The 26,299-nt window shown below is 38.7% G+C and overlaps 1 long non-coding RNA gene across 1 annotated transcript in view; it reads right to left on the reverse strand.

Moving 5' to 3' along the window:
* Nucleotides 1-15,969: 15,969 nt before the first annotated feature.
* LOC124277750 overlaps nt 15,970-26,299 on the reverse strand; it is a 28,349-nt gene continuing 18,019 nt past the window's right edge. Inside the window, exon 2 of the long non-coding RNA XR_006898915.1 lies at nt 15,970-16,469. This is a non-coding gene — a long non-coding RNA (uncharacterized LOC124277750). The remainder of the gene's footprint in view (nt 16,470-26,299) is intronic.

The following is a 26,299-nucleotide window of genomic DNA, read 5'->3' on the forward strand; positions in this document are numbered from 1 at the left end:
AGAAAAATACACTAAATGGAATCTGAAAATGTTCAATGTTTAGCTTAAAATATTTGGATTATTTTGGATTAATATGAAAAGTATAATACTGAAACATCACAACATATACTTCAAATACATTTGCCATCGGATTCTGGATTCGTATTCTACACCGCGACTTGGTGGAACGTGTTCATGAAGTGTTGTAGTCCAGCTTGATAACATTGGCATTGACAACACAACCACATTTTAAACAATGTCGATATGACGAAAATTGAAGATGTTTTGTACTGAGATTGGTTAACCGTGAAGGTCCGGGTTAGAAATGTTCTTTAGTAACCCATGTTTGTCGTAAAAGGCGACAAATGGGATCAGGTGGTCAGGTTTACTGACTTGGTTGACACATGTTATCGTATTCAAATTTTGTAGATTGATGCTCATGGTGTCAGTCACTGGACTGCCTGGTCAACACTGGATTATTTACAGTCATGTAACAGGAATTAATATTGCTTAATGCAGCAACACAACTACAAACCCATTGCTAAGAAAAAGTATATGCTCGATGTCTTTACAGCGCAATCCAAGGGAATATGCATGTGGATATGCAAATTATCTTAATATTTGTTACGTAATTTTGTTATGAACATCGGATTTTTTATACCACATTGAAGAATGATAAAGGTGGCACTTACTTTCCAATAATACCGCGTCAAATGAAAACACACACCATGAATCTTCTACTTGATTATCATAGGGGGATTATCCACGCTTTGATGACAGCACTGTGTCTGTCGGTGTTGTTGTGGGTACGTGTGAGTAGCACTGGCTGTATACGTCACAGATCGATACTGTGTCTGTATAGTTGTCAGATGTCTACGTGTTGTAATGAAATATACATCAAAATGGGATACTTATTCTAGTTTAAAAGAGAAACCTCAGATATTGTAACAAGCAAGTATACATTGATTCAGTACTCTAAGTAACTACTCTGTGAACATGGCATCTCCCTATTAATCCGCACGGCGGCTACAGTCCGTTTGGCTCAAGAGCGGACCGATGAATTGCAATCTGACGCGAAAACTAATAAACATAACATACTCAATGAAAAGCTGACTAGATCAAGATCAAGATGGTTTATTGTACATAAGGCCTCTGGCCCGTATACATAGTATTGTAATGACAGGCAAGGTATGGACATTGCAAACAGTGGAAAGCATCATAACATTGTTAGATTAGTTGACAGGAGAAATTAGGCTCTTCCTTAACGACAGCGAATGTGTTAAAAACAGGGCTAATTTTACATGGACAGATTCGTCTTTTGATGATACAATTCTTATAAGTGTTTCCCTTGTAGCTGACTATAATCAAATCATCAGACCAAATCTGTGAGTTTTGTTTCAGAGTTTATGTCCTAAATATAGAAAAAAGTTGTTTAACAAACTATCATTAAAATTTTGACACAGTTCACTATTTGTAACGAGGGAGTTGTACGAGAACCATGTGCGCAAGTGCCGACGAAGTTATTGATTCATTTACATGTGCTGAGAGATACACAGGATGAAATATTCATCGTTGGGTCGTCTAAAACACGTACTGAGCAGAAGGAATGGCGTATCAGCCAACAGTAGCATGATATTGTATACGTCTAGAATGACTGTTGGGTATGTCGTAGCACTGGGAGAACACGGATAGCCCAGCCATCGTGGTGCCTGTTATTCGCACCCTATTACCAGTTCCAGGCGGCCAGCACAGTACCTCTGCCAAAGGCAGCCACGTTTCGTCACATCTAACAGTCTATTCAATATATAGCTTATGTTTCACTTTTGATGAGTCAACGGATCTAATTCAACATCAGTTATAGAACGGCCTACTTTCACTGAGAAAATTTGATAATAGGTGTAAACAATTTGATATGGGTTGGTATACTTTGCTAACATTGTTTCTTTGCTAACATTGTTTTCTTACATGTTGGACTAAAGAAGCATACTATAGGCAGAAACTGTTGTTGGCGACGTAGTGTGCCAGGGAAAGCATTCTTGACCATGATGGGTGTGGAGGGGGATTAAGTTCTCATTCCATATTCACTATCATTTCACAAGTACCCTTTTTGCTTTTAGTGGGCAGATGCGTGAAGGCCTGAATATTGACAGACCTTATAATCGAGTCTGGACCAGAGAATCCAGTGATCAACAGCATGAACATCTATCTGCACAATTGGGAACCGATGACATGTGTCAACCAAGTCAGTGAGCCTGACCACCCGATCCCGTTAGTCTCCTCTTACAACAAGCATAGGTTACTGAAGATCAATATTCTAACCCGGACCTTCAAGGGAAACATGAACAGAGACACTTGGAGACACAGATATATATAACACAAACATACAGACACACATATATACATGAACACAAACACACTGAGACACAGATATGCATGGACACAAACACGCTCTGACATAGATATACATGAACAGAAACACATGGAGACACAGATATACAGGAACACAGACATATGGAGAGACACTTAGATGCAGCCATTGTCACGTAATGACGTAAATATCACAGTGGAACCGTTACAAAACATGAGTGTATCACTCTCTGTACAGGGAAGACTTGGAATTGAGCCAGTCGTGATAGTCGTTTGTACCTCGCTTCAATCAGAAGGAGACGATTAAGTTCCATCCTAAGGCCTAAACAAGTGTAAAGCTTTACACAGGCACATACAGCCCGTATATATAGACTGGCCAGAACATTTCCTGACACCGTCTACTGCAACACCCGAGGCAGGAGCTATAACGATAGTTTCACATCAGTCGCCGCTTGTATCACCTTCTGTTTCAGTTCAGAACAAACATTATTCCTTTAATCGTTCAACTGAACTCTAACATCCATGTTTGGTACGTGCGTTATCTTGATCTCAGACATCTTGACATAATTTACTAACGTTTCATTTGACTTTCAGTCACACATATTTCTTCAGATTGTCCTGATAACATACAACATCCGAGTGTTTACATTCTGGTCTAATATGTTCGTGTTATATAATCAATACAGGAATATCAAAGAGACTACACAAACTCATTATCTTACCTTTCTTGTAAAATACTTTAATTTCATTTGTCAATGACGCTTTAATAAGTGTCCGTGTCACCCCTCCAAGGAGGGTGACAACTAGAAAACATATTACCCGCTGCCACGGTAACCGCCAAACTCTCCTCCGAGAAGCTGTATCGCTAACAATCGTATGACGTCATAATAAGTACTATGTACTGATTTATTTTACCGACTTTCACTGCTTTTTATAAACTTTTTAATACATTGAATCGTTTGCACACTGAACTTAAACATAATTAATCATTTATAGCAGTTTTAACCTTCTCAGAATATGTTTCACTGATGTTAAAAATCCAGTCGAGAGTCAGACGCCATTTGGTTTACATGTCATATAGTCGGTAGCGAGGTTATCGATCTTCAAAATAGAATAAAATGATATTGTGTACTGTAACATTTAACATGGCGGTAAGATAAAAACGTTGTATGCTTCTCCCTCGGGCAATACGGTCTGATGTACGCCTCTTTGTAGCAGTGTCATCCCTCGCATACCGGCTCGGGTCACACTGCTACAAAAAGGCGTACATCAGACCGTGTTACCCTCGAGAGAAACATACAACATATATTCTCCTTCAATCTTCCATTCATTATTTCTCTTTTTCCCCAGATCTATTTCTCCACAATGTGACCCAAAAAACACCCAAAGCCATAGACAATAGAAAGCTAACAATACTTGTGAGTGAGTGAGTGAGTGAGTGAGTTAGTGAGTACGGCAATACTCCAGCAACATCACGGCGGGGGACACCAGAAATGGGCTTCACATATTGTACTCATGTGGGGAATCGAACCTGGTCTTTGGCTTTAACCACAAGGCTACCCCACCGCCCCTACCGGTACTTGTAGCTCTTATGAAAAGTTGTAACATCAGTAAACACATTTGTTGAAGAAGCTGTTTTTTCTGATCTCTTTCAGTGTCCAGGTCTCTGAGTATCGAACAGAGAAGCGAGTGACATAACCGATTTACAGTCACGATTCCTACTGTTGTACATGTAGGTCAAGCTAAGCCCTGACTTGAGGTAGGACTGAGACGTATAGTTTCTAGATCCCATCACGCCTCAAGTATGCATTGTGTGGGGTATCGTGTCGTTGTTCCGGAAGAATGAAAGACTTTTTCTGTATATAGATATGACCCATAGAAAGGGACACAGGTTCATTACTTCAAAACGAATAAATTAATTTGTGATGGTCGTTGTTTTTTTCCAGCCACCTGTTTCTTAAACAGTTTTCCCCGAATATGTGGATGTATATTTAGATCGAGGTTAAAATTAATGTAAGTATTTTTGGTTGTTCGAAAAGTCATCCTATTGACAAAAAAATGAACATTGGAACATTTAGGCTTTGTTATTGCGTAAAGTTACGATTATCTGAGTGTAAACAACGATTTCGCTTGGTTGATAGTTTCGCATTCTTACTTACAATGGGATTTATTATTGTTACATAATAGGCCATGTGGCCAAAGTACTGAATAAATTCCTTGAATGTATACCTTCAGCTCCATGCTGACAGTTACTGGTCAGATTCTCAGGACAATGGGGTCAACGTTTGTATTATACGACTCGACCATGGTCACGTGCATGGATTGATGACCACATCTACCTGAAAGTATCCACTTGTTGTCAGTTGATGAAACCATAAGAGCAGCATGTGCCACGCCCATGAGGTTCTCTCGCAAGCTTCATTAAAATCCCGAAAGCAATCGATGTCAGTAACTTCCTGTCGCTAACGAAGAAGACTCTCTTGAAACTTCAACAGTGTGATTGACACTGTTTGCTTACACCTGAAGATGTCTTTGGATGCAATGTGTGCCAAGTTTCATAGTATATTAGCAATTAACTCACATAAATGATAATCTGAGGATGGCCTTGCTCCAGTGTGGTTCTCTATTATTTGCTTATTTACAATTCATCTGTACACCGAAGGTAACGGGAACTGTGGCCATATGAATGTATTCACAAAATAGATTAATTATGATCCTGATATTGACTATATAGACTTTTGAAATAGCCATTCTCAAAGAGTACAAATGACGAACAGCTTCAAAGAGTGATACGACAGACCGGGGGAGGGAGGGCGAGAGGGAGTGAAGTAGCTTTGTCCTACATGTCTCGATAGTGAGTTAAACTTTTACGTCGCATTGGCCATATATGTAAGCGACGAGGCCTCGATAGTACTAGTTAGGGCTGTATAGATTGTATTGCAATATATTGCGATTCAGGTACCCGTATTGCGATACGTATTGCAATGTATTGGGAACTTATGTGTTTGGCAGTAAGTGCCACTAATTGTACATGTCGATCCTTTTTTTCTACATTGTAAGTCCCTAAAAATATATGTTGTGGTTCTGATAACAGTAATCTCAAAATTAGCTTGCATACTCAGGTGATCTTTTTTCTTTGTTTGTATGTGTAAATATTACTCGCCCGTGGAAGATACTGCAGTGTAATATTTTTACGGCAATACTACACTAGTGTAATACCGCTAGACATATGACGTCATAATGGTTACAGTCATGACGTCACAATGTTAATGCCTCTGTCACAATGGTATTAGACCTTGCTTGACTCGCGGAAAACTGAGAGTCATCACACTGTAGGCAGTTCTATCAATTCATGTTGGAGATTAATAAACAGAATACTAAACTCCCTTCCGTGAAATACCATTTTTATTAAACTCGTGAAAGATTTACTATCAAACTCGCTTTTGCTCATTTGATACCAAATCATTAACTCGTTTAATAAACATGGTATTACACGGAAGGTCGTTTAGTTTAGTATCCTCTATATAGGTATTCTGTATCTACACTATTCTTATGGTATGTGTATCTGGGCAGCAAACATTTTAACACGGGAGATGAGGATGACGTTTGACAGTGTTGCAAAACATTGTACTGGTTAATAGTTATTCTGTACTTTCACGTTTATTTAAATTGGGCGAATTATTTGGCTGGAATAAAACCTATCATACTGTCAAAACTACACAGGGATCAGTGGTTACATATATATCTGACGGAGCTGCCGTAGCCATGGCGGAAATCGTTGTTGTAGAAATCAATCCCTGCCGTATGTTTGTTGTTCCGACTGTTGCGTTTAGCAATGTCTGCACTTCCGTTTCCTGTGATGGCTAACAAGTATGGAAGTTTGGGAAACTGACAGTGCGTTTGGCGAGTGTGATCTGTGATGTCGGATGGTTGTGATGGGCAAGATGGGAAAGATTGGTTATTATTGTTCCTATTGTGCATTCATAAAAAACTAATCTCACTCACTCACTCTGATCAGGAAAGGGAGTAGGGGACCACGTGTAGCCTGAAATCACACACATCGACACACCTACGTCCAACACATGCAATACCACCTCGTTTCAATATTCACTCCATCAGCCCTAAACATGTATCCAGACATCTAAACATGTACAGAGTGACAAAGTGTGTTTTAATATTGATGAACAGCATCTTTCACAGCTGAGACAAATTGCGAATGTTTATCCGTACATCCATGGTGCCAAGAGCATTTCCCTAATCTATTGGTTCCTGGATCGTTATTTCTATCTTTCGCTGAAGAACCTGGGGTTTTGTGTCTCTCCCAGAGCTAATGTCTATCCATGAATACTTCATTACTCGATTCCGTGTCTCATATCTATTACGTTGTCGGGCACCTTGAGGATACCTTTCTGACACAGTTCATTTAGTTATGTCTGTATTGAATAACAAACCATAGCGTGCAATATCATACTTGCTGATGCTGCGCTCTTTGCCAGCACCTAACTCGCAATGAAACCAACACACGTCAAATATCATCTGTAATGTACACTAGCTCAGAAACGTCTCGCGGCTTATGGCGTGTCTACGTTCATGTTTTAAAGCAAGATTCCATAACATATGTTATATTTGGGACTAAACGTTCTAAGTAAAGTACTGATTCAAGTACTTTTAATGGGGTGAGACTCACCTAATTGCCAGCACACAAAGTCAGCCGCCTAACCCGCTCAGCCACCGCGACTTCCACTTGTGGACAAGCCGGATCGGACTCAACCCAACAAAAGCAGTAGAATCAGTTGAGAAAGTGTAATCCCAAATATAACATATGTTACATTTGACCACTTTCTCAATGGCACTGTGTATTCAAAGATACTATAAAAATAACGTTAACCATGCTGGGTAGGGTTCCACTACTGTCATGCTTTACGTAGACCTCTACTGATGAGGATTGGATGTCACAAAGCTGGACTTGCCTGATCATCGTGTCCCTACAACACTATAGTACTTCATGCTGTCTACCACTGCCTTGTTTTTACTGGCATCCGTGATATAACATTAACACCGATGATTTAAACAGAATCATGAAGATAATTTTAATAGATGCGACAAAACCCTCTCCACATCCATAAGAAATGTCGACTGCGCAATTGTGACTTTATCATGAGTACATATTTGTTTCAGCAGTATTACAGCTGAACGATGGTGTAAACAAATCGAGTCTGGATCAGACAATCCAGTGATTGCCACCATGCGATACGATGAGAGAGCATGTGTTTATGAATCACTATGAAATAGTCATGGTACCAGGTGTTCGCGAAAAGGTGAACATATGCTGAGTCTAGTCATTTGTTCTTCTGAAATAATTCAGGAACGTATGGTAAGTCAAGATAGGAATTCCATCGGACATAATTTTTGTTACTGATGCATCAAATTTGGATATTTCCTCCACATGCATAAAACTTCTTGAAAGCTTTACATGAGGCCTTGAATGTTGTAACCTTGATCAAACAACTTCTGAGCAAGAGTGGTATGAAATCCTAATAGAAAGAGCATGCTCTATGTACCTCAAACAATGTGAAATGTAAACAACAACAACTGGAGCTGTTGGAATATTGCTGGACATGAAAGCGAAGTTGACTATTGGAGAGTTTCTGTCACTCTGGATCTTTATGCATATATCAACAAATGAACTAGTTGAGGCAGTCTTACCTGTCACCTTAATTTCAAGTTCGGGGAGGGGGCGGTGGGGTAGCCTAGTGGTTAAAGCGTTGGCTCGTCACGCCGAAGACCCGGGTTCGAATCCCCACATGGGTACAATGTGTGAAGCCCATTCTGGTGTCCCACGCTGGAATAGTGCTAAAAGCGGCGTAAAACCATACTCACTCAGTCAGTCAGTCAAGTTCGTGTGGGTAAATCAGGTGAATGCAGTTCGTTATTTCATAGTTATTGAAGGGGCGGTGGGGTAGCCTAATGGTTAAAGCGTTGGCTCGTCACGCCGAAGACCCGGGTTCGAATCCCCACATGGGTACAATGTGTGAAGCCCATTTCTGGTTTCCCCGCCGTGATGTTGCTGGAATATTGCTAAAAGCGGCGTAAAACCAAACTCAGTCAGTCAGTCAGTCATAGTTATTGAACGATGAGGTCATCGAGGTACAGGAAGCTTAAGTTAAACCTTTTGGCCAAATTACCTCGTGTTGATTTTGCCAACCCAAGCAGAAATTCTGATTCATATGTATAAAGAAACAGATCCACAAGAAGGGGAGCACAGTTGGTGCCCATGGAGATGCCTACTTCTTGGCGAAATGTTTAACTCCCAGATTTCACAAAGATGTTATCAATGAGAAAGTCCATCATTTCAGATATTGTTTTCTCTGTAAATTGCAAATGACGTTTGCATTCATTTTCGACAAATTGTCCTGAACCTCTGAAGATAGATATGTATGTATACCTTTGTTCACCACGTTTATTTTCAAATGTCCCATGAATCAAGGAATGAAGTTTTTCCTTAGGTTTGTCATGTCGAATAGTGGCATACAATGTTGAAATATCATATGTTTTACATAACGGAACTCGGTCCGTTTCTGAGATTGTAAAAATGTAAGCAAATCCTTTGAGTTTTAGAGAATCCACATGGCGATTAGGTGCCTGACTCTGAGGGTGAGGGTTCGAATCCCGGATGGGACTCAACCCAAAAAGTACTTCTTACTAAGAAAGTGTAATCCCAAATATAACATATGTTACATTTGACTACTTTCTAAATGACATTGTGTAATCACATGACATTAATTCCGCTTATCCCAAAACTTTCTGCGAATGTTGAGAAAGTCCTTCCTTGAGAGTATTAAGGCTTATGGTTAATCCTTGAGACAGGGATTTGGTGGTGCAGCAATCTAACTCTCCTTGTACGGATTTTATGTAGTTTTGGAATCCAGTACAAAATAGGAATGGACATGGCTTCAGGTTTTAGAGTCAAGACAAACGTCGATTGCACCTTTGAATGGTTTGGGCAGATTTCTTCCACAGTTAACATACTGACCTTGGCATTATTTGATATGTCAAGTATACCAAGCGCTTTGATCAAACCGTTTATGTAATTATGTTTACATGTAATGGTTATGTTATTTGAGGCCTTGTCAGTGAGAATAAGTACAAACGTATTATGCAGGGCAACCAGACACTGGATGACAGCTGGCTGGTACAGAATGAGTTTATTCAAAGTCTGTTTCCTCTTTTTTGTAGTTTGTGCATGTTACCAGTGACAACATCACATTGTGTGATTATATCTATGACATAACCAGGTGATTATAAATCATGTTTTTTAATACCTTCCAGTAAAGTTCTGAAATTTACACTCCAACAGATGGAGCTGAGTGAGTGAGTGAGTATGTACATTGTACCCATGTGGGGAATCGATCCCGGATCTTCAGCGTGACGCACTACAAAAATGACTTGGTTTCCTGAAACCTGGAAACATCCGTATAGTGGGTAATTGGGGAATCCAGTTGGTTTCCATTCACTGAAACTGAGTAACTGAGTTTCCAACTAGATTCCATTTTGGATTCTTTGATTTTTGTATTTCTGTAAATGGAAACCAACAAGAAACTAAGGTTATAGGTTTCTTGTTGGTTTCCATTCCTGGAATTTGCAATTGAAGTTTAATTTTTGCATTAAATGGAATCCAACATAAAACCAGAATATGTAGTTTCATGTTGGTTTCCTGTGCACTGTTTTGAACTAAGTAACTTCAAATGAGCAAGTACTTGGCATGTAGTTGACCATCATGGCATCCAGTTGGTATCCTTTCATTGAAACTGGGTAACCTAGTTTTCTAATAGAATCCATAATGGATACTGTAAACGTATAGTTCCGGTAATGGAAACCAACAAGAAACTACGGTCATGTGTCTACTGTTGGTTTCCATTCCTGAAACTTAGTTTCGAAGATGAACTACTTTCATATGACATTATATTATCAGTTATTGCGTACTAGAATAATTATGAGGTCTTAAAATTCAAAATGAATATGCCTGGGGAAGGAATAGCAGATTAACATTTGAAAGAGTACGTAATTTGAAAGATTGCTTAGATGAACAAGAAGAAAGGTTACCGCAAATAGTTGTTGACGCATCATTCGGCGGATAATAGCATAATTTTATAATGTGTCTTTAAACTGATGATACAAATAAAACCAAAAGACACATTTCATTTCTTCACATTCTTTTTATTCACTATCAACTCATACATGTGATAGGCAGAGAAATGAAGCAGTATCATGTTCCGCTGCCATACACACAAACTTCACAATAATCATACTGAACATACAAATGGTGGGATAACGGAACAACGACTATAAAATGGCCTTTGTCCAGCGCCGGACACACTTCTCAGTTTTTTGTTGTTGTTTTTTGTAGTAACACCACTCTTTCAACAGTTCTATTTCTTCTATTTTTCCCCCCTCATTTCTTAATAAGTGTACTACCCCGTCGCCGAAATATCTTAGGTCCAGGGTTCAATTGTCTGCTTTGCCGAACTGAGGATGAGACACTTTCTTTATCTAAAAATAAAAATTTAAATAAAACAATTATAATATATACAAGAATAACACTTTGAAAGATGAATTGACTCAGCATTTAAAAAGGTACATTGGTCAAACTTTATATTTACATGTACATGTTTTTGTTGAACCAAGATGTTGAGTGTGTGGAAAGAACTGATATTGTGGGACACCAAATCACTATACTGTTATAAGTTTGATATATATGACACATGAAGTGTTTCACGTGTGTACGACAATAACTATGAAGTCTGACAAGCTTAGATGAACAATAATCAGTTATCAAATTTTATCATTTATTTCAATCTTAATTGTTATTAAATACCAATTATTTATCGTCATTATTATGGGGAATTTTGAAAATCTAAATAGATGGATGATATTCTACGATGAGTAACAATTTTCACTGTAGTAAGGAAAAATCTTAAACGTCAAAAAGTGAAATTTGAGGGAAAAATCGGTTTAATTATGTTTGCTTTAGAATGTGAAAGAGTATAAGCATTTAGAAAGTTTAGTATAATGTGATTCAAACAATTGTCAATCCGGTACATACATTACGGATTACGAAGTTCAATTTTAAAGTTTGTTATTGAAAATTGCTTTTGATATTTGTATTTATTCTTCTAATGTCATGCCTTGTTGATATCAAGAGTACAATATCACTTAGAAAGTTCCTGATTTTCCCCTTAATTTCTACATTTCCAGCATTCCATTGGGGCAGTGTTGGAAAAACTGAAGATGACTAACTGATCTTGACCTGCAACAGGTATGTGTAATCGAAACCCTTCAGTAAATGATGTACATAAAATTATCCAAATAACTTAAATCCTATGAATCAGAAAAATACATACAAATTACACAACCACTATTTTTGTAACTTCCAACTGGAAATATTTTCCGCTTAAACACATCTCCTTTCAGAAGCAGTTTGGCGGTTTTGGACGAACAAGAAGGTTCGTTCACCTAGAAGACAAAGAAGTGGGAAAGCAGAGGCCTTTGTCCGCAAAGAACAACAAAAGATTCAGATGTGTAAGTAAGCAAATTCTAATCGTTCTCAATTCTAATCTTAACAATTTATTAACAACACCCCACTAATTAGTAGCTGCAAACACATTGTCAATAGCAGTATGAGATATTAGTTATGGAGGTCCGCCTATGGCCCCATTCAATTTCTTGTCTGCCAAAATTACCCCACATTATTGAAAAAAATTAAAAATCTTTTCACATTATTTTCAAAACAATGGATACTTCGTAGTTCTATACATATAATATCAAAGCATAATGTATGTAACATTCAGAAAATAAGTTATAGCTTTCACATGAGAATTTCTCAGAAAAATAGGCAATGACAGTATGAAGTTAGTGTGCATGTCAATGTTTTCTATAAGTCACAACTATTATTTTAGTGAAAGAAAATCTTCTTTCTCAGTCATCAAATGTCAAACCTAAGCTAAGGAAATATGTCCTTCTCTCGCTTGGGTGTCCTCCCAAAAGTTAGACGTCCCAATAGTTAGACGCGTTAAAACAATAAAGGTTATGGTTGGTTGCACTAAGGTTCTCTACACTGTTACCTTCGTTAATTAATGGACTAGTCCAAATGTACTAATCCAAACACAAAGAGACGAGATTTTGGATAATGACAATAACTGTGTTTTATATTGTTTATGTTGGAAAAACAATGTTAGGAAGGAAGTAACTCCATTAGGTTAATGAAACTCATAAACAAAATCTAAGGACAACTAACTTCACAACTTCTAAAATGCCTCTCAAAGAATACAAAATCTATAATCCTGTTTTGATCAAAGTGAACATCGTAACAACAAGCATGCAAAATCTCTGATCCTAGTAAGAATATTTCTGTGTTTCTTATTTGTTAACATAGTTAAATATTTTTCTGGCTCTAAAAGGCTTTTAAATTGTCTATATAGCTTACACCTTGAACTTTCTTCAATTGTACTATTCCATGACTGTATATACATGTCAACTGCAATTTGTTTAAACATTTGAAGAAACTGAGATTCATTACCAACACCTTGAAATAACCAAACATAACTAAATCCATTTGAAAACAATAAATTACGCACATATGAAACATAGTTATCATAACCACAATTATCGAAATGCATTTATTTAGCATATCATAAGCTTTTCTTGGAATTCTTTGTTGATGCATATTTAGAAGTTTAAGCCAGTATTTTATGAAACGTCGTTGTGCATTTATATACATTGGGTAACGTCCACATTCACCATAAACAATTACATTTGGTGTTTGGGGACCAACATTTAAGAACTTCTTACATGCAGTTAAATGTACATTTATTAATACCCCATACTTCGGCACCATACATTTCATTAAGTTTTTCTGCGATTGAAACTTTTGTCACTTTTCAGGTCAAATGATCAGTTTTGCTTTATTGAACTTCGTGCTTATGTGACAGTGGTTTCAGTTTATTTTTCCTCAAGTTTAAGGAACATTGGACAGTTTTCCTTTCTCTAGCTAGCGATATTGTTGACGAATGCTTGTTTGTACTGATTGTTTTATTGTTTTCTAACCTCCAGAAGCTGGAAAGCAGGAAGAAAGTCCTGACAACGATTGACTGGCCGGAGAAGAAGAAGCAGAAAGTTCTTCCTCTCTTGGGGAAAGAGTTCACATTTCTCAAACTGGAAAACCAAATAACATGGATTCATCTACATTGATGAAGAAAACATCCCATACTCACTCCTTTTTATTCCCTTATTGCTTTTAATTATTTATGCATTTTGAAAATTCAGTTTTTATTAATGTGAACATTCCAAATATCATTTGTTTATCAGCAAATTGTTGAATGTAAATAAACCTATCATGACTTTGTGTTCTATTCTGTTATTGGTCATCCTGACGGTTTTACCATTGTACAGTTGTATAAAATAACTGATTTGGTATGTGTGTTGCATGAAACACAACCTCTCTTCTGGAGGAGCGGGTAAGGGGCCGGCACAACAGATTCAGTTTCATGGAAACCACGTTATAAGCTGGGAACTAGGTTGGAAACAACAATAAACTAAGCAACAGCAGGAGCCTTCATGGACGAGAAGGTAAAGTCCCGACATGGATACCATCCAGATACTGGTGCAAAATGTAGTTTGGAAACCAGGTTGAAACCTACAATAAAAGGAAACATGGAAACCAGGTTGAAACCTACAATAAACGAAAACATGGAAACCAGGTTGAAACCTACAATAAACGAAAACACGGAAACCAGGTTGAAACCTACAATAAACGAAAACATGGAAACCAGCTGGATCCTGCTTGGAGGAGTGGGTAATGAATCGCACTGGAAACCAACCGGAAATGGTGCAAAATTCAGTTTCAGTTTATATGGAAACCACAATGAAACTATAGGAAACTACATGGAAACCAACTGTAAATGGTGGTTTCCATGTCGTTTCTTCTCATTTTCAGTGTTCCGGAAACCAACTTACGTTTTTTTTGAAATTTGTAGTCAGTCTCTTGTAGGGTGATCGTATTGACAAGTATGTGGCAAACTTCCAGTTTTAACTCAGTTGTAGGCTGTATTGAAACCTGTATTTTGAACAACGTTCATTTTAAACCTCTTGTTTTCACAATGTCCGATAAGAAACAAAATGTCCAGTAAAGGCCGAAGTCAGATTTGTATTATTTTCTCAAGAAATTTGAGGAATCTTTTGCTTTCATTTTAAATACAATGTCCTACATGTCCAGAGGCCGAGATGTATCTGTATATATGGTCACCACGGTAATTGCTAAATGACCCATGGATCAAGGACTGAAGTTTTTCCTGAGGTCAGATGTGTAAAAAGTTGAAAATCAAATGTTTTGAGTGAGTGAGTGAATTTGTACGCCGCTTTTAGCAATATTCCAGCAATATCACGGCGGGGGACACCAGAAATGGGCTTCACAGATTTTACCCATGCATGTAGGGAATCAAACCAAGGTCTTCGGCACGCAAATGTTTTGAGATAATTGAACTGTTCGAACCATCAATCCATGTTATATGTCTTCTGATTGTTTCGTACAGAGTTGGATTTGCGGGAACCATCAATATGTTCATGTCTCTCTTCGTAGAGAGTTTAATATAGTAAGTAATTACAGAACACTACTTACTCTATTGATAAACCCCCGAAAGCTTAATATATTCAGCACATACACATTTACTGCAGTGCCCTACATCCATGTATATTCATGACTTGCAATTATTCTTCTGACATATTTTGAACAATTAAACTCCTTTACAAAGTATTAGTATATATCACACGCTTGTGTTTATGAATCAGTGATAAATAGTGATGGTACCATGTATATGTTACAGTAAATATATATAATCAGTAAATATGTATATTTACTAATAATTTTCAGTGATTGTGTATATTTACCGATTCCGTCAGGCATTATGTATATTTACAGAAATTTTCAGGAAATATACATATATACTGAAATCTGCATGTACATGTAAAGAAGCTGATCAGACGGAGAATGGCAGACGCAAATTCGACTTACTTAGTTTCAATGGAGGAAACATTTGATGTTATCAAGAGAACTCGGAGGTCGTGGAAGTCCAACATATATTTGTTCATGGAGAGGTGAGGTGCAATTGGGTTTAACGTCGTGCTTGAGAATATTTCGCTCATATGACGACGTGCATGCGTGTGTATGTGTATGTGCGGCTGCTTGTACTAGCCCAGACTTAAGCTGGTTTTATAGTGCTAGCCCACTGAGATACCATGCCGCAGTGAAGCATGAATACCCCACTCAGACACATTATACTGACTCCGAGCCGACCAGTCCTTGTTGTACCCATTAATGCCGAGCGCCAGGCAGGGACCAACAAGAACCATATTTTAACGTATTTTGGTATGACGCGGTCGGGGATCGAACCCGCGACCTTCCGCTCTCCGGGTGGACGCTCTAACCACGACACCACGGAAGCGGTCGTTTGTTCATGGAGAACAAACAAGGGGATATATGGTAAAATAAGGATATCACATTGGTGACACGAGTGTTTTGTTTAGAAATCCTTTCCATTGTGCATCTGAACCCGACAAAACAAGAAATCATTAGATGAATAGTCGATTTATTTCACGATTGATTTGAGATAGTACAAAACAAATTGATTCACATTAACTGTTTCGAATGCTCATGATACATCTTTGTGTGGTGCATTTGGTCTAAAGTCATTATTTGTCTCGACAGAAGAAAACAACAACCTAACAACACTTCCAGCAACACAATAGCAAGTTTCTTGGAGATGCTCCAGAAAGGCCATATTGTCTTTAGAACACATTGAGAGCCTCTCTACCTCCTCCTCCTTCTTTCATTGGCAACTTTGCACAAACGCAAGAACTCATCGTTACACAGGCAGCAGTGTTCTACGATCGGGCCGTACATATGACCACAACCAATGCAGGTGCCCATTCTCGCCATAGCCTTCGTATCAGAAAAGTCCTCTATCACGCATGCCTCGCACGGGTATAGAGGAATGTGCTGTGCTGTTGCCGCCGTTGCCATCATCACCATCACTACCAGCAGGGTTGCTTTCATTGTCTGCATGTTCTTTCTGGGGAAAAATAAAAGATTTAGTCATTATAAATGTATTTTATGAATAGAATTATTAAACATAGTCATTGAATAGTCCGTGCAGCGTTACCTCCATTACTCATTGCAGGATCCGCTATCAGAGTCGAAGATATGACCTGTGCTCTTTTAGCACCACCCTTGTGAGTTTCAGCATTCTGGTAAACGGTGAGGACGTGTTGTATGTTTGCATTCAGCATGTGGGTTGGTCATTCAATATGGGGGTTGGTCATTCAGCATGTGGGTTGGTCATTCAGCATGGGGGTTGGTCATTCAGCATGGGGGGTTCAGCATGGGGGTCATTCAGCATGTGGGTTGGTCATTCAGCATGGGGGTTGGTCTTTCAGCATGTGGGTTGGTCATTCAGCATGTGGGTTTGTCATTCAGCATGGGGGTTGGTCATTCAGCATGGGGTTTGGTCACTCAGTACAGGGGTTGGTTAGGGTTTGGTCATTCAGCATGGGGGTCGGTCATTCAGCATGGGGGTCGGTCACACAGCCGAGGGGTTGGCCTGGGTTGGTCATTCAGCATTGGGTTTGGTCACTCAGCACAGGGGTTGGTTGGGGTTGGTAATTAAGTATGGGGGTTGGTCATTCAGAATGGGGGTCAGTCATTCAGCATGGGGGTTAGTCATCCAGCATGATGTTGGTCACTCAGCATGTGAGTTGGTCATTCAACATGTGGGCTGGTCATTCTGCATGTGGGCTGGGCATTCTGCATGGGGGTTAGTCATTCAGCATGGGGGCTAGTCATTCAGCATGGGGTTTGGTCATTCAGCATAGAGGTTGGTCATTGAGTATAGGGGTTGGTCATTGAGTATGGGGGTTAGTCATTCAGCATAGGGGTTGGTCATTGAGTATGGGGGTTGGTCATTCTGCATGGGGGTTGATCATTCGGCATGGGGTTTGGTCACTCAGCATAGGGGTTGGTCATTCATCATGGGGCTAGTCATTCTGCATGTGGGCTGGTTATTCAGCATTGGGGTTGGTTGGGTTTGGGCCATTCAGCATGGGGTTTGGTCATTCTGCATGTGCGCTGGTTTTTAAAAAACATTGGGTTGGTCATTCAGCATGTGAGTTAGGCATTTAGCATGTGGGTTGGGCATTTAGCATGGATGTTGGTCATTCTATGGTTACAGCGTTCAGCCTTTATGCCTGAGCCATGTGTACAGATTATCAAGCTCGAGAAACGTCTACCCTCACTCACAGGCAAGGCAGTAATATATCTCGACCACTATTACAAAGGTAAACCTGTATCAATATGTGTGATACTGTTTCCTATCGGTTGCTGGTTGACTCTTGTGTTATTGAACTAAATGTTTGAGCTAGTTTTTTATACTCTAAATTTCAAAGTAATCCGTGTAAAACCAACTTTCTCGTGATTGTCTAGCAACTTACATTCATTTACTGTTGGGACTCAAGTTACTCTTTTGTTCAAGTACCTTAGTGAATGACTGTCGGAAAGTTTAGAATTTCCTTGCCAGTCAAATTTGCTCAGTCGTTAGTCTATAAGACATGTTTGAGATCCAGGCGTTTTCCGTCTATATCATTACCGAAGAGGTTTATTTTAGGGTCAGGCCATCAGTGTTTATTTCCCGCTATTTAACACACCGAGTTTATTCTCTCATTGATGTGTTGAATTAATTAACTTGCCGTCAATCCATCTTGTCAATATCTACTTCTGTTATCCAGTTACCTAGCTAATCAGTTAGCGCAATCAGTGATCATTGTCGGGGTTAAATGGGGTTTTGATCTTTTATATTGACGCTCTTTGATGGGAACTATGAACGTTTGCCACGTTTTCAATTGCTACGTTTTTCTTATTTAAGGACACCCGGTGTCAGGAGCAGACACTAATAACGTCATCTGTGGACAAGTCAGCTTGTGAATGTGACTGTGTTTTGGGAAGTGTGTACTGAACGACGGTTTACTAAAACGGTATCTCCCTCGATATATGCGTTATTCCCAGGGTTTTTTATTTCTCAAAAGAAGGAATCAATGCTAATTGGTTTTAATGCTAATTCTCATTCTCATGACTCAATGACTCATTCTCTACACATCAGCCACAGTGTTCACGTCCAGTATTTACGCGCAGTATTCACACTGTCCATTCTTTATACATCAGCCACAGTGTTCTCGTCGAGTATTCACGCGCAGTATTCACACTGACTCATTCTTTACACACCAGCCACAGTGTTCACGTCCAGTATTTACGCGCAGTATTCACACTGAGTCATTCTTTACTCATCAGTCACAGTGTTCTCGTCGAGTATTCACGCGCAGTATTCACACGGACTCATTCTTTACACATCAGCCACAGTGTTCTCGTCGAGTATTCACGCGCAGTATTCACACGGACTCATTCTTTACACATCAGCCACAGTGTTCTCGTCGAGTATTCACGCGCAGTATTCACACGGACTCATTCTTTACACATCAGCCACAGTGTTCTCGTCGAGTATTCACGCGCAGTATTCACACGGACTCATTCTTTACATCAGCCACAGTGTTCTCGTCGAGTATTCACGCGCAGTATTCACACGGACTCATTCTTTACACATCAGCCACAGTGTTCTCGTCGAGTATTCACGCGCAGTATTCACACGGACTCATTCTTTACACATCAGCCACAGTGTTCTCGTCGAGTATTCACGCGCAGTATTCACACGGACCCATTCTTTACACATCAGCCACAGTGTTCCCGTCGAGTATTCACGCGCAGTATTCACACGGACTCATTCTTTACACATCAGCCACAGTGTTCTCGTCGAGTATTCACGCGCAGTATTCACACTGACCCATTCTTTACACATCAGCCACAGTGTTCACGTCCAGTATTCACGCGCAGTATTCACACGGACCCATTCTTTACAGCCACCTGAAATATGGTTAATTCGGTAGGAGATGATACATTAGATAGGGTAATTAGCATCGAAGCAATGATCTTGGTGGCTTTAGATCAGGAGTGTCAGAGTGATGAAGCTCGGCTCATACGATTATGGCACATCATTAATTACTTTCGACTGTCGAGTTGGATGTGATCTTCTGTGTGTTCAACAGTTAGTTGAATTAGACTGACAGTGAACCCTACATTTGAATGAACCAACCGTCTGAAGCACTTACGATGACTGATTGGCCTCGTCTCGCCATCGTGCTCTTCCTACAGAGCTTCACGTACATGCCATTTTGATGGAGAACTTTGAATGTATGGGAGTGATTGTTAAACCCTGCAGTTATTAACGACTGGGGCGGTGGGGTAGCCTAATGGTTAAAGCGTTCGCTCGTCACGCTGAAGACTCGGGTTCGATTCCCCACATTGGTACAATGTGAAGGCCATTTCTGGTGTCCACCGCTGGAATATTGCTAAAGGCGGCGTAAAAACATAATCACTCACTCACCCATTTACCCCTGTGTATGTTGCACATAAACGTAAAAGATATGTTTATGTATTTCTTAACGGGAAATGCCCACACGCCACTAGATAGTAATATTTCTTATTATTTACGCGTCAGTTTCACAAGGTATGGTAAGAATCAATGGTACAGATTGCCATTTTGACTGACGTGTAACCTCTGTATATCATGTCATTCATTCCAAGACGGATACACTGGAGGTGTAAATAATTTGCATTGTAGCCCTGGATCCTGCGTTAACTTCTGAATGAAATAGTTACTTTAATAAGGTTGAACATTGCATTTTTCTTTTATGCGTGATTATACTTGAAACTTAACGACAGAGTGGTTTTAAATTGAATAAGTTGCCTACAGCTCGTGATTTTGCATTGCAAATTGTGTATTACTTTTGACTTTAACGTCCGACGAGCATTTCAGTTCCATGACATCGGTGGCTATTTGCGAAGCTCGTATTGCAATTTAATTTATTTTACTCACCAAGCAATCTTTTCATGCCTACGCTCTGTCAGGTATGATGGAAACTACTTGCATTGGTAATCCAAAATGTATGTAATTCAATAGCCATCTTAGAAAATGGAAGGAAAAGGAGTAAACACAATTATAGATGGACATGTTTCATATTTATGACGTTACATTTCGAATCACACAAATATCATGAAAAGATGGAAGCTGTTGCGAGCCTGCCTCGAGCTGGGCGTTAGAGATGAGACAAGGTCTGGTCGACGAGGAGTCAGTATGTTGTGTCTAAATCGGGTATTTCTGTTTAAGCCCGACATGGTATATCAGTACAAAACACTCATGACATATTAGCAAAGTTTTGTTGTTTTATATATACAACTCCTCTGCCATGATAAGAGGTTCTGCAGTCGTATTGTAGCCTTGTCACACCCAAGGAATGAGTTCGATTCCCAACACGGTACACGTGAACCCACATTATTGGTATCTGTGGAGTCAAATGCTTCACAAATTGTCAAAAGCTTCAAATTTGCATATTCTATCTATCTGCCAAAAGTAGAGACGATTGTATGATTCCTGGTATACATAATTATGTGTTTCTGAATAAAATGTCAGTTGATGATGACACCTTGTGTTCGTGAAGATATGAGCGCACCCTGCATGCTACTACCGTAAATAAATGGAACTTACAGATTTAACGGAGTTGTGTCGGGGACACATAGACTAACAACTAGTCTCTGAAATGAACATATTTTACTGAAAAAAAGTTCATAGTAAAAAAAAATATATAATGAAAAGGAGCCCTGAGACTTTCTTCATTTTCAGAAGCTGAGGAAATCTAGACTTGCCACATTTTCTAGACTTGTGTGGGCTTTCTTGGATGTATTTGCTTCAGGGTCTGTATGACAGACTAGGGGACACAGAGCCATCCGCGTTACATGAAGCCCATTTCTAGTGTCGCTGTCGCGATGTTTGCTGGACTAGTTCTAAAAGCGGCGTAAACCACACTGACTCGCTCACTAAATATACAGTAATTACAGCTTCCCATTAACTTCACATTAAGGAACATATACGTTACATGATGGATATATGTTGTTATGTCTGTGGACAATTTCGATGAGACTCCGCTGAATGACACGTTATGTATTCTCAGATGTGTATTGTTATCAATAACGGTAACCAATTATGGACAATTTCCGCTAAGGCGGATATAGTGTTTTTAATATACATGCGTATGAAGATGCCCTTTGCGAGACGCTTTTTATTAGTTTGCAAAAATAAGTATTTTATTATCTGTGCTCAGCACGCTACAGTTTCCGGGGTCCGTATATCGAGTAACATTGCCGTAATGGAGACTAACGAGGTTAAATGGCCCGTCGTGTGTCGGCTTCCAGGGGAATACAGCGTTACAGACCGTTGACAAGGAGAACACAGACATAATGTTGTTAACCAGCGTTCATAACAACAGATGGGAGAGTAAAGTCTGGAATAACGAGAACGATCTGTGTGTAAAACACACACTGTCACACCCATGAGATACCGGGCCAGCGGTACTATTGTTTACGCTTGTTTAGGCGGGCACACATCGACGTGGACAGAGGAAACGTGGTGCAAATACCGAACCAAGAAACTGGTAAATCACTCGTCACCTCATACCAGCGTACACTACTGGATATAGATTACGTTGTAGCACTCATGCATGGTATATACTAAACGGTTTGAGAGTCTTTAGCCTAATTAGACTTTATTTACATCATATAAGACGTTTTTTTGTTTTTTTCTAGTATATATTTATCCAATTATCAAACATCAACCTATCATTCCTGGCTGGTATCATGAACTTATGTTGAACCTATATATAGATCTGTTTTCCGCTTATCTAGTGAATGAACTCCAAAATTCAAGCAGAGTGTGTATTTTTTATGCAACTTTCAGCAATATTCCAGCAGTATCACGGCGGGGGACATCATATATAGTCATCTTTATTTCAGTACTTAACAAGGCCACAGGGCTATAGTACATTACAATACAAAATATACAATTAGACATAGTATAGAAATATAGATAGAATTGTAAAAGCTCACCCAGCTATATTGCAGACTCTCATTTTGCATTTATGTTAAATCTGTACATGGAGGCATGGTAAATGAACTTACCATTTGTATTTGATAACAATAAATAAATTTAGTTAAATTTTGGTATGTAAAGTAATAGGGTTGCAGGTATCCTTCTCTCAGTTGTAAGTAAACAGGACATACAAGTAGAGAATGATACTCATCTTCAACTCAACTTCAGTTACAAACGTTGCAAATTCTTTGGTCCCGAGTAATGTTTATATAACGTCTCGTTTCAATAAAATATCATGAGAGGAACATATAAAACGTGAAAGAGCTGTTCGAAACTTTTAACAGTAATCTTATAAAGGTAATCTTCCTGGATTATTTGTGATTTAAATTGTAATAGAAACACTTATTTGATAAAGTCATTGAAGCAGTCCATGTCTGTATATAAATATATTTAGCTTTATTGTTTGTGACAATACAAAATTTGATTTTGAATACACATTCTGATTTTGCCAAACTTGTCCATAACCACAACTAAAAAGTAACTCTCTAACTCCAGTACCCCAGTTTTTCTTTCCATTTTTATCAATAGCTAATTAATTTATGGAAAAGGGTAAATAGAAACGGACTAAAAATGCACCCTTATCTAAATCCTAACTGGCTGATAAAAGTTTTTGAAATTGCATTATTGTTACGTACACACACCTTTACATTCTCATAAATACTACATAAACGTTTTAATTCATTTTATTTAGAGTATTTGCCCAGAAAACTAACCTTTTGTTGATTATGTAGGTAAATATTTTGCCAATTAAACTAATGCTTCTATAATTGTTTATGTTACTCAGATTTCCTTGTTTATGTATTGGAACATTTATTCCTACTGACCATGATTCTGAAAATGTTCCATTTTCTAGAATGACATTGAATATAAGCTCAAGATAAGTCACAATAATATCTGATGAGTGTTTGAAAAACCCTGGAATAATCTGGTCTAAACCTGGTGATTTGTTATTTTTAAGATGGTAAATACTCTCCAGAATCTCCTCTCTACTAATAGGGGAATCAAGTACATCATTTACAAACTGAGTACCTGGATGTGGTTGAGTATCACCTTGTGTCTCTTGAGTCTGATTAGCACACGGAAATTAAGTATCAGTGAATGAAACTAAATCTTTAAAATAATGGTACCAGTCGTTAATGTTGATATTATTCACCTTCTGATCTTTACATAGACTGTTAAGTTCTGACCAACATTTTTTCGAACCATGAACAGTGTTTTGCAATAGTTGATTTTTCTCTTGAAAGTACTTTTGCCTTTTTTCTTTGCAAGTAGCAGTATATTTGTTTCTTATGTTGTGATAATATCTGAGAGATTCTTTATCTTTACATCTTCTAAAATGATTAAGTGCCCTGCATCTTTTCTTCTTTAAGAGACCACATTCAGCATCATACCATTTACACAATTGCAGAGTGAGTATGGTTTTAGGCCGCTTTTAGCAATATTCCAGCAATATCAGGACAGGGGACATCAGAAATGGGCTTCACACATTGTACCCATGTGGGGAATCGAACCCGGGTCTTTGGCGTGACGAGCGAACGCTTTAACCACTAGGCTACCCCACGGCCCTTCAAGCAGAGACACATTTTAATATATGTTATTTGTAACAAACAACTGTAATTTACGCACCGACAAGGCAACTTTCATGAAACTTTCATTGTTGTTCATCTTTTATTATTTCTGATAAAAGGAAAGAATTCTATCGACACGGTGACTCGATAGGGTTGCTTAACAATCAACAGACAGTCAGCCATATTTGACTTCCTCTTGAAGACAACATGCATTCTTTATTCATTCAAGGAAGCAAATATCTGACATGTGTTATTGATCGGAATCCTCCCTGAATCAGAGGTCTCGATTATACAGCCAATATTCAATTCTTTATCAGAATAGATTGATGTGTTACAAGGGCTTGAAGTATTCACTTGAATACAGAACTAATCAGAAGGGGGGACGCGATAGAGCTGACGTGGTCTTGCTCTGTGCCAGGATTATTTTCTACATCAGACATAGTTTTTGCCCGGCAAGTAATTGTTTTAAGCGTTGTTACTGCATGAACTTTTACAGTTTGAGTTGAAAACCCAATTTGTGATGTGTGAATGGTTTTGCTTATATATGAGTGTTTCTTGTACCTACCGTTAAATTGAGTTTAACATTTGGTTTATATACTTTTAGGTAAAGGGTGTCATACGTTCAGTCGTTAGCTATATGTGTATGTCAACGTTAAAATATTTTTCCACTTTTCACAAACTTCTATGCTGTTAACCCCATACAGATGCAAACATATATATTCAAGCAAATGTCTGCACTGAAGATGCCATGTTTATTTTTTTTATGTGAATTGAGAAACTTTGATAATAAAGTCCATATATAATTTGATAAGAAATACAATCCTTCACATTACAGAGCATCAGCCTTGAAATCACCTTATTTATTATACAGAGATACAATATCGGGACTTTATGACTTTATGACTTGGTAACCCGTGATGGTCCGGGTTAGAATACTGGCCTTCAGTAACTCATCCTTGTCGTAAGAGGCGACTAACGGGATCGGGTGGTCAGGCTCGCTGACTTGGTTGACACATGTCATCGGTTCCCAATTGTGCAGATCGATGCTCATGCAGTTGATCACTGGATTGTCGGGTCCAGACTCGATTATTTACAGACCACTGCCATATAGCTGGAATATTGCTGAGTGCGGCGTAAAACTAAACTCACTCACTCACTCACCTTATGACTTGGTCATCATAATAGGAAAATGATATACACATCATTAATGTTATTACATGAAAACGGAGAAACAACTGTGATAGTCAGTGATGGATTTGTTAACGTTAACGTTAAAACTCCTTTTGGCGTCATATTCCATAGAGACTGATTCACGTTCGACCATATATATATTGTCTCTTCATATCAATCACCATTTCGAGCTGTTATTATTGTCTACATATGTATCCTCCTTCCAAAAATACTACCGTTTTGTACGAATGTATTTGATTGCAATGTTGTACAGTTACTTTTGATGATGTTAGTAAAAACGTTAAAAGGCACTTAACGGTTAACACAAACGAAGTGGTTTAAATAAACTGTAAAGGGAACTGATCTTTGAACAGGTGAGTTTTGAATAAGCACAGTCCTACAAACATAAATATATATTGTTCGACAATAACAACGTTTATCCTTGTAAGGAACAATAAAATTTATCTCGTCGGTTTAATCTTCTCTCCGCTTACATAGATGCCTAAACATTCTACATTTCTTTTACACGGAAAAGAATAATTGGGGGCCTAGAGGAAAGAAACAATGAAATTTATGTTCTTTATTTGCAAACCTTATACTTGTGCCTAAAGCAGCCGTCTGTAATTTCAAAACTGCCTGTTATCCTTTCGGACAGGGACTCATTATTGTAAATGTCACAACAATAAACATACTTTGTTTAAACTATTTCTGTGAGTAAGAGAAACTCTCTCAGTAGGTCATCCTTTCTTTACAAAGCTTGATTGTGAATACTGAAAACGTAAACTGAATCTGCAACGTCTTTGTTTACGCAAATCGTGGATGAGTGAGATTGAACGCCTCTTTGAACAGTGTCTCAGTTAGATCACGGAGTGTCACCTTGATAAGAGGAAGGGATGAAGTGATTCAGGTCGCAGACGTGTACCTCTTAGAGTGAGTGAGTGATTTAACGCCACTTTTAGCAATATCACGACGGGGGACACCAGAAATGGGCTTCACATATTGTACCCATGTGGGGAATCGAACCCGGGTCTTTGGCGTGTCGAGCCATCGCTTTAACCACTAGGCTACCCCACCGCCCCT

This window comes from Haliotis rubra, unplaced genomic scaffold (assembly GCF_003918875.1).
Source record: "Haliotis rubra isolate DU_JTF1 unplaced genomic scaffold, ASM391887v1 Scf227, whole genome shotgun sequence".
Taxonomy (NCBI): domain Eukaryota; kingdom Metazoa; phylum Mollusca; class Gastropoda; order Lepetellida; family Haliotidae; genus Haliotis; species Haliotis rubra.